General features: G+C 39.0%; 1 protein-coding gene and 1 long non-coding RNA gene across 30 annotated transcripts in view; one reads left to right on the forward strand and one right to left on the reverse strand.

The window, feature by feature from the left end:
* LOC116069221 overlaps positions 1-3,027 on the reverse strand; it is a 9,405-nt gene extending 6,378 nt beyond the window's left edge. The window contains exon 1 of the long non-coding RNA XR_004109920.1: positions 2,948-3,027. This is a non-coding gene — a long non-coding RNA (uncharacterized LOC116069221). The remainder of the gene's footprint in view (positions 1-2,947) is intronic.
* The window catches only part of Sorbs2 (sorbin and SH3 domain containing 2), a 328,789-nt gene that overhangs the window by 141,229 nt on the left and 178,568 nt on the right, over positions 1-8,992 (forward strand). The window lies entirely within an intron of this gene.

Below are 8,992 nucleotides of genomic sequence, written 5' to 3' on the forward strand. Positions count from 1 at the left end.
AAAAAAAAAAAAAAAAAAACAAAGAAACATGCAGTCAACCACTGCTCTTGAAGACCTGACATCACATGTGTTAACAGAAGCTAGAATCTAAGTCCATAGAATTTGCTTACAAATGCTGGGCTCATTTTCTACTCTACTTGCCTGCTTAACTGTTTATCTTGGGCTGATCTAAAACTTAGCCTTCAGTTCACATGGTACTGTGATCTTCAGAGTAAGTCAGGGAGGTAAAATTACGTCAAGTATTCTTACAGTGTTTCATAATAGCTGCCACCCATTGGATGCTGCATCATGTAGCACAGCAAACTCTTTAACTACCTCTCAGTGACTATCATAAAAACACTCCAAGGAAGGTATTGTTCTCATCCTAGAGAAGAGGACATAGCCTCAGAGATGTCTGATAACTTGCACAGGGTCACACATGTGGGGAGAGTGGGACTCAAACTTGGATCTTTGATGTTCTAAACCCTGTGCTCTTAGAGGTCTTCAGAGCTGTCTATTTGTGGGAATTACAGGCCAGCCAAAAGAAAATGTTACAATTTACATCTTATCATTCTCTCTATGGTTTTACACATGGGTTCTACAGAAATATTTATTTAGAAGCAAATACCAATTTTTTTTCTTGAAAGACCCCCAATGCCACAACAATAAAAAAAGGAAGGCAGTCAGAATCTGGGATTTCATTAATCATATTTTGTATACTGAAGTTATAGATGATTTTTACATTGCTTTCCTTTATATTATTGCTTGTCTATATTTGGCAGGCAGGGGGAGGGGTGGGAGAGGGAGGATCTCATGTATCCAAGGCTGGCCATTAACATCCTATGTAGCCAAAGATAACCTTGAATTTCCAGTTCATCTTTCTTCATTTCCCCCAGGTACTGGGGTTACAGGCCTCTCCCACCACACCAGTTTTATGGGTTGCTAGAAATCAAACTGAGGGCTTGTTACATGCTAGGCACTTGCGACCTACCTACTGAACTACATCCCTAGCCCACTTGTCCATACTTTTAAAACTCTAGTTCAAGTGCTAAAATTTAAAAATAAGAAGACACACCTAGCCGGGCGGTGGTGGCGCACGCCTTTAATCCCAGCACTTGGGAGGCAGAGGCAGGCGGATTTCTGAGTTCGAGGCCAGCCTGGTCTCCAGAGTGAGTTCCAGGACAGCCAGGGCTATACAGAGAAACCCTGTCTCGAAAAAAACCAAAAAAAAAAAAAAAAAAAAAAAAAAAAAAAAAAAAAAAAAAAAAAAAAAAAAAAAAAAAAAGACACACCTAAAATAGCCAAAAGAAACATACAAGACTCCAGTTGACATTTTGATAGCTAATTATGATGTTGCAAGACAAAGCAATAGAAAAAAAAGGTTAAACTATCTGCATGCAAACGCTTTATCAGTTAGATTTATTTTTAAAGTTGGTATCTTCTGTCATTTAAGAGATTATGTGTACCACTGGGAAGTTGATAACTGCTAACTTGACATTCCCTGTAGGATGTCAGCAGACCCCTGGGTTTGCTGGCAATGAAGATTTACCCTGGATTAACAATGATTAGTTCTACTTTGGAGCTGAGTAAGTTCAAATGGAGTTCAGAAATAATCAACAGCTGGTACGGATGCACACATCAAATAGTTTTTCTTGAGCATAGAAGACCAATCTAAGGAAGAAAAACAGGGCGCTAGAAAGCATATCTCTGGAGAAAACCCTTCTTATTGTCTTCACAATTTGAGGGCCGTTATCAAGTACTATAAGTAGCAAGTTAGAACTCTAGCTTCTAGTATAAGTTTCATTACTCAGGTAAGTACTAATATGTTGGAGAAGAGAACTCATCCTGCCCCTTTACAGAAAGAAAAATGAACTGGGACTGTAGCTCAATAGAAAAACCTGCCTAGCATGTGTGCGTGAGCCTTTGGCTGTAATCTCCATTACCAAAAAAAATAATAAAATAGAGCATAGTAATTGAATGGGTTTTTCACAAGGTTTTGGTGCACAGTTCACAATATAAGACGTGGCTGAGGCTAGCTGTGTTCCTCCTTCCTCCCTCATGGATATGTCATCATCACAAGTTAGGTTTCATCATAAACTAAGATAACAGACCAGGTGAGCAGGAGAAGGTCTGAGCCCCTGTAGACCTTCTATTCTGCTAAGGTCTATTTATGCTTTGAATCTGCAGCTCAGTTGCCTGATTCATGAATGGTGACTGCATAAACAAAACATTTTTGCTAAGTGTTTACTGTGTTAGCAAATATGGTTCCAATATTTCCTTCTTATGAAGGTGATGGATGTATATACATGCCTTTGGGAGGTAGTAAACTATGGCATTTGGCAAAGGTCTGCTCTTTCTAACTTGAGTAGAGGTATGCAGTTTTAAAGTTGTGTTAAAAGCAGCATGCTTTCAGAATTAGCAAATAAGACATTAACGTTGTTTACAAAGATGGTTATTTTAATAAGCACCAACATTTTGTACCCTTAAAAATACAGTGTTTTTCTTGTATTGCTTCTGTTTCTCACTCATGGCCTTCAGTTGATTACTCAAATTTTTCAGAAGCCAGACACTGGAATATTCATACTGAGCACTGGGGTCATCCTGTTTGCCCATTTTTGAGATGAAAGATATTTCACTGGTAGAATCAATGCCTGGTAACAAATGTTGCTCATTTCAGGCAAATGTGAGCCTTCATTTAACTGGGTCCCAAGGGATAAACATATTTTAGAGTCTTTGAGAACCAAGAGGCACTTTCTGTCAGCCGGAGGGATTGGTGTAGGAACAGGGATATTAACATTCCTAACATTCAGATTCTAAAATTCCTTTTCTGTGAAGAAAGGGGAGGGGGTATTTAAGTGTAACTGGCTGCATCAATCACAAATAAAATGAGAGTCTGTATTCTCTCTCTCTCTCTCTTTATATATGTGAAAACCATTGCAATTTTAGAGGCATCCATCTCTTTAGGTACCTTGCAATAATCTCTGAATTCTTCAGCCCTTATCCATTTGAGGCAAGTCATTAGAAATGACACAGAGCCTTGTATTTTACTTGGAAAACCACAATGAGTAACATGTAAGTAAGAGAATTTGGAATGTTTGAGTTGGTCTTTGTGAGTACGGACAGTTCTTAGTTCCCTCCTTAATAGACTTCTAGTATACCTCCTTTGTTGTTCATAAGTTTTGCATGTTTATCTCCGTGCTGTTTCTCTCAGGACAAGTTAATAGAACGACTAGAGCAGTGGGTGGAGATCAATGTAACCAGGAGGAGGGCTCCATATCTCCTTGAAAGCTGTGAAATTAGACATGCTTCCTTGGCCTGGAAATTAATGGGTGCCATTCCTAAGCCTTCCCAGTACGACAAGTTCACTGTTTTTTTCAATAAAACACAAACAGCAAATGAAGCTAGTGTCATGGAAATATTCACTCTGACAAAGCAGTTCATGTTTGATCTAGTTCCTATGTGGGAAGAAATTTCAGAGACTAATGACATTTCTAAATACACTGAGAAACAGTGAGAAATGGTCCAGAAGCAAGACTGATGAAACAAGCCCTCATCTTAACCATTTTTATGAACTCTAAATACTTAGAATGCCATCAAGTATTACATCAATAACCAGGGTGATACATTATTGTTTCTCCTTTGAATGGTTCTCTTGTAACAAATGAATATATTCTGAAGACACATGGTACTTAGCCCCTTTAAAAGAACTAGAAAAGAATGATAAATGAAATAAGGATTTTATCTATTAAGCTACATTTGCAGTTTCTTATGAAATGAATTTAATTATTTATTGTATAATCACTAAACAATATATATGTATATTAATCTGTGTAGTTATATAATGTACAAGGTATCATTATGAATATTATTTATTATTTGGATGACAAACTGAGTGAGGATAAATAATGAAAATATTATGCCTTTATTTTTAATAACTCCATCACAGAAACTGAAAAGGAAATCAATTCATTTCCTCTGAATTAAAAAAAATGTATCTATCAGTCATCTCGGGGCTGTATAAAAATAGTCCCCAAAAATAGATCTTAAGTTGACTTTTGAGGATTAGAAAAAGAGCAGTAATTATTATATTTACTGAAAGAAGAAAAATAAAAAGAACAATACCACAAAAAGCAAAACAAAAAACCAAATACAGAGAAGACCTGACCTGGCCTGGATCAGTAAGTTAAAAACCTGAGAGACTGATTAGAGTTTGTAACCCTGGAAGCCTGTATCCACTGGCTCCTTTTCTTACGTTTATAGGCCGTGGTGTTTATTACAACTTGAAGTTTCCAGTACCTTTGTAGCTACCCAAAATAGAAGGTGGTGCCTTGGTCCATTTTGGAGATTCAAAGGTGTGTTCAAATGTGTGGGAGCCTTTTAAAGAGGCCAAGTGGGTAGATCCTAATCTAGTAACACGAACATAGAGTTCATGTTACAGGATGATGATGGAGCTGCCAGAGTATACTGCTCAGGATGGGTAGAATGATGGGTACCATTTGTCCTGGCCTGTCTAATCCCTCCTTCCCTTACCCAACATTGTATATGCAAGTCCAAGGGCAACCTGAATTTTGACCTTTTTATCCATGTTTGCAGCTAGGTTTCATTGCATGATATAACTTCTAAACTTACCAGTAAACAACCCACAAATAGATGATTTCGGTTGTGAATTTTTCAGAAGCATTTGACCAAGTATCCCTCATATTAACAGAGATTAATTTATCTCTGAGAATTACCTCACTTCTTAAATCATTTTTCTGTTTATCCTGCATAACATCTTCTCCCCTGATAACTGACTTAAAGGGACTGCCCTCCTTGAGTCCCTTCATTAAATGTGCCTTGTTTTCAACTTCAGTGCTCCAAATTTTGTCTTTCTCTTTAGAAGATATTCTATTCCTCCTGTCTCAAATTATTGCAGTTTTCACTGTCTCTGCTGCTGGTGTCTCTTTCCTATTCTCCATAGAAGCCTCTTTTTATTGCTCCATCGAAGCTAGCACCGGATACTTAAATGAGCTGGCTGTTGTGCCCAGCAAGTTCATCAGGGTTTGAACAGCAAGTCTCTATCAAGGTTTTTCTTAACAAAAAAAAAAAAAAAAAAAAAAAAAGGCAGCATTTGGCACCAGAGCAGCCCTGATGTACCTGGCATGAGTCCACAGGGACCTGTGGGGACACTAGCCCATCCCAAATAAGTGAGCGAGTGGAGCTGTTTGTGGCCTTCTGTCTTCAGCAGGAATGGTGTTCCTTAGCCACTCACTCAGTACTGGTTCTCCTGTGCATGCATCCTTCACACTCCAGTTTCCAAAATGTTTCTTCCAACTATCACTTAAGAATACATGAAAAGTGACAGATACATAAAGTCAAAATCAGTCCTGAGAGTCTCCAAAATGTGTCAGGTTTGTGATGTGCTGTGTTTTAGGGATACCATCCTAAGCGTATCTATGGATGTGTCTCACTGGATTTTTCGGTTAACAACAACAAAAAAAAATCATAAGTTCCTGATGTGGAGACGCTGGGAGGGGAGACACAGAATAGAGGTAGAGAAGTAGACAGAAATCAGAAGTAAGGTTCATACAAAATGCTTCTGAATTTAGTTAAAGCAGACAGCACTCATAGCTATCAAGGGCCTAAGATAATTTCTATTTTTCTACAAAATTTAAAAAAATGCAGATAATAATGTGTGTGTGTGTGTGTGTGTGTGTGTGTGTGTCATAAGCCCATTTCACAATGCTGTTTATAAAACCCTCAGTAAGACCATTAATGTGACAACCTTTCTCTGTTCTTTATAGACTACCACTCCTTTCTAAATCCTATGGGGGAAATAGTTTTTATTTACCATTTATTAGATCTCCTCTCTAGTATATCTATTCAATTAGCCAATGTCTGTTTTCACTTGTCTTTTATTCATTCTTAATTATTGCTGGCATTTTAATGGCCTTTCATGTTAGCCCTCTTTTTGATAATGAATTTACTCATCACCTTTAACAACCAGACACTGTACACAGAGATGGCTGAGTTCAACTTTTTATTGCTTTTATTTACTATTTGGGTAAACATGCTTACAGCCCATGTAAACAGGGCTTACAGGATTCAGTTCTCTTCTCCCACCATGTAGATGCCTGGGACAGAACTCGGATTGCTAGGCTTGGCAGCAAGTGCTGACCCACTGAGCATCTCACTGGTCTCTGTGCAAGTTTTCCAAAAGAAGGTCCTCTCCTCAAAGAGTTTCCAGTCTCTTAGGACTGAGCCAAACTGTCCTAAGAGCTGCCATGATAGTACATCTCTTTCTACAACACACATTTACCTAGAGTCACTTTTCACAGTCTCATTTAATTCTTTCAAAGGGCTCTCAAATAGATAGACACGGTGTCTGTGTTTCATATTTTATCAAGTAACTCTCCCCAAAATAGCATGGTGTACCACTGGGGAAGCAAATTCTGGAGCCCAGCACTGCCTGATTCTAAAAGGCTACACCCCTCACTTTTGGAAGGAAATCACCACCTTAGTAGGCAGATCTTGGACTTCAGCTATCATCAGTTATAATTACAGCTACCCAACATAGGCTAGTGTATGTTTGTAACAAGATTACAAAGGGTTATAAATCTGCAAAGTGTGTGATAGATTCTCCTCTGCTTTCTACCAAAGTGTGTGATAGATTCTCCTCTGCTCTCTACAAGCCGTTCCTTCCATACCAACAGCATTCCACTTCAGCCTTCTTAGCATATGAGATGACAAAGTCACCGATTTGAAAAGGGCTATCCCATCAACTCCAGGACAAAACTAGGGAGGAGATGAGAATTCCTTAATCTGGTTACCCGACAACTCCATGAACTCTTATTTAAAACTGAAACAGGAAAACAAAGCAAAACAAAACCCAGACTGAGAGCTATCTGAAATGAATTATAAGGAAATTAAACTCAATATTCAGGTGTATTCAATCCATTTTCCCTCCAGCAACCTGAAGTGCATACATTTTTGAAGCTAAATGATTACATTTAGAAAGCAGTTTGCTATGTCGTTTTTGAAAATCACTGTCTAATGATTACTGTGTGCCAGAAGTGATTTTGCCTGCACGATATTATTCAATTCGGTATAAAGTGCTCTCAGGTCAGGAATGACATCCCATTTCCAAAGCGAAGGAATTGGGGCTCAGATCTGCCCAAATCAAGGAGTTTAAACAAGTGTAGAAGAATTTTCACTCTGAACCCTGCTGAGAAGAATGACTTTTAATTACAGTGCTGTGTATCAGCAAAGTGGATGAAGACCGCAGCAACACCTACCACTTGGGCAGCACCTACTGTGTTAGCCAACACTGTCTGAACAGCTTTCCATGTGTATTCACTCATTCTCACTGCTCAGCAATCAGATTGATAAAATGCTGCTGTGTTTCTTAGCTGTTGTTAAGAATCTGTCCTAACTAGTTTTTATGGCATCTTGACCCAAGTGAGAGCGACCTCAGAGGAGGAAACCTCAACTAAGAAAACACATCAATAAGTGAGGGCTATAGGCAGTGTTGTAGGCCATTTCTTAAATAAGTGATTGATGGGGGGTGGACCCGTCCATTGTGGGTGATACCATCCCTGGGCTGGTAGTCATGGGTTGTATGAGAAAGCAAGCTGAGCAAGCCATGAGAGCAAGCCAGTAAGCAACATCCCTCCATGGCACCTGCATCAGCTCCTGCCTACAGGTTCCTGACCCCTTTGAGTTCTTGCCCGGAATTCCCTCAATGGACTGTGATTCAGGATAGGTGAGCCAAATAAAGCCTTTCATCCTCCAGCTACTTTTGGTCATGGTGTTTCATCATAGTTATGGAAATCCTAAGACAACATCCAAGGCACATCTATCCAATGAGCCACAATAGTCAGAAACAATTGTCGGAGTCTACAGTAAAAGCCAGGTTCTTCAGCTTTAAATATATATATAAACCAAAACCTATCTGTGACTCCATGCTATACAATCAGATGTGTTATAATTTATCCTTATTCCTTCAATTAAGATCTTTAATCAGAAACCAAAAACCAACCAACCAAACAAACACAAAAACCCAAGTCTCTTTAGAATAATTTCTGTGTACATCATCAATTTACTGATGGGAAACAGTGGGCTTCCTGATCTAATATAGTGTTACTTCTGTTATAAGTGGCAGTTCTCAGAAAGGCATAAGTGGAACTATTCTGGCTGACCTGGAATAAGTCTTTAAACTGTCTTTTCTATAACAAGAAAAAAAAATTCCATCTTCCAGTTTAGATTTTGAAAGCTTGGGTAAGCTACATAGTGACCCCGTTCAAAGTTTTCTGAACAATGATCTGGCCCTGTTCACCAAGAACAGAATAAACACTGGGTTCCTGTTCTGGGTTTCCTGTGTTCTTAGTCCTCTTGGCATCAATAATCACTAAATGTCGGATTTTAGAAGAGCCAACCTCTTTACCATGCTTAGAGCTAAAAAGAAATGATATCACACTTGAGCCTCCTACAGCTCCCATCATAACTGTTTCCGTGGCATTGTTTCCTCTAGTGGGCCTGAAACCTAATGCAGTAGCAGTTGTCCATAGTGTTGAAATCTAGACATTGCCCTTCCGAGTCTATTTTTACCTGATATCTTAATGGCCTGCTTCATAGTCCCCACTATCTTCCAGCCAGCCCGATAAATAGAGTTGTAATAAACTTGTTCTTAAATGGTTGTGTCCGCTGATTTTAACTTTAAGAGGCAGGCTAACTCCGTGCAGCTATGAAAGCCTTTGACAGGCTGGATTTACTTCAGACAAGGAACCCAGACAAAGGCAGCCTGGTATGCACTCACCTCCATCACCTTGCTCTTCACATGAGGTTCCTGGGATAGCAGCTCATCTCAGTTCATAGTAGGAGTACAGAGCAAAATGGCATGGGACCAAAAGCAGCCTGCTAGGGAGATTTTGTGTTACTGTGTATGCGATGCTCTCTATGTTGCGTAGCTTATTAGACAGGGCAAATACAAGGAAGTATGGGAAAGCGAGTTTCTTTTCCTTTTTTTTTTTTTTTT

The sequence above is a fragment of the Mastomys coucha genome, unplaced genomic scaffold (genome assembly GCF_008632895.1).
Source record: "Mastomys coucha isolate ucsf_1 unplaced genomic scaffold, UCSF_Mcou_1 pScaffold22, whole genome shotgun sequence".
Classification (NCBI taxonomy): domain Eukaryota; kingdom Metazoa; phylum Chordata; class Mammalia; order Rodentia; family Muridae; genus Mastomys; species Mastomys coucha.